The sequence below is a fragment of the Panthera tigris genome, chromosome C1 (genome assembly GCF_018350195.1).
Source record: "Panthera tigris isolate Pti1 chromosome C1, P.tigris_Pti1_mat1.1, whole genome shotgun sequence".
NCBI lineage: Eukaryota > Metazoa > Chordata > Mammalia > Carnivora > Felidae > Panthera > Panthera tigris.
In genome coordinates this window covers 8,729,077-8,730,531 of record NC_056667.1, presented here as the reverse complement: position 1 = coordinate 8,730,531, position 1,455 = coordinate 8,729,077, and positions in this window count along the sequence as shown.

The following is a 1,455-nucleotide window of genomic DNA, read 5'->3' as shown; positions in this document are numbered from 1 at the left end:
GCTTACCGCCGGGGCGTCCCAAGCCAATGACGTCAGCAGAAGGACTCCAGCTGCATCGTGGGGGCTGTAGTTCCTCCGGGCGCCCGTCAGGGCGGGGTGGGCGGGGCCTCGAGCTGTCCAAAGGCCAAGAAAACAAGGGCGTGGGTTAGAGGTTCCCGCTTTTTCGTCTGTTGCACCAGAGCCTGACCCTGAGGCCCTTGCCGGCTCTGTGATCCCAGCCTGCGTTTTGTAATTTTAGAGAAGAGCTCTTAAGAGAAAGAGAGGAAGCAAACTTGGGCCTGTTGCCCTTCGGTTGACTTTGAGGAAATGAGAACAGCAACGGTCGCGGAGCAGGCAGGGTGCCTAACATACATGCATTTTATTTAACCTTCAGGACATTCCCTGGAGGCTCAGAGGAGACATTATTCCAGCTCACATATGGCAGACCACTGGGCCTCATTGTGTGCCGGGCGCTAGGACACAGCAGTGAACAGGTTGTCTGGTGGCCTCAGCCACAGCAGGGAAGGTTTGAAGCCTATGCTCTCTCTCCAGTACCGCAGCCACCAGCCACCTGTGGCTATGGAGCCCCTGAAAGGTGGCCAGTGCCAATTGAGATGTGCTGCAGACTCGTACCCCCCCCCCAAAAAAAAAAATAATAATATATACACACACACATATATATATATACACACACATATACATATGTATATACACATATATCCATATATACATATGTATATACACATATATACACATATATCCATATATACATATGGATATACACATATATATACATATATATCTATATATACATATATAGGCACATATAGACACATATATCTATATCTATATCTATATCTATATATACACATATGTATCTATATATACATATATATAGGCACCTGGCTGGCTCAATTGGAAGAACATACGACTCTTGATCTTGGGGTTGTGAGTTCAAGCCCCATTGTTGGGTATAGAGATTACTAAGAAATAAACTTTAAAAAAGGTAAACAATTTCATTAATGCTTTTATGTTGACTATATGTTAGTGATCATATTTTGGATAAAGTGAGTTAAATAAAATATATTGCTAACATTAAGTTCACCTGTTTCTTTTTACTATTTAAAATGTGGCTACTAAAACATCAAAAATTGCATAAAATGGCTCACTGTGTGATATTGGGGTTTATGACAAATACACATTTTGTCTTCATCCACTGTTTCTATAAATTGGGTGTCTCTTGTTATTCATAATGAGCCCCTTTCAACCACACCTGGGTTTATGTGAATGCGGTAACTTTTGGAAACCCCCTAAGGATTGAGGCTGGTTGCCAGGGGAACCAACAATGTGATTAGAGGGTTGAAATTTCAGCTCACTACCTGTAAGCAGAAAGAGTTAGGGGTCCCCAGGAAAAGACAGACATAACTTTCTTGACATAAGTCATTTTAGGGGTGCCTGGCTGGCTCAGTCAGTACA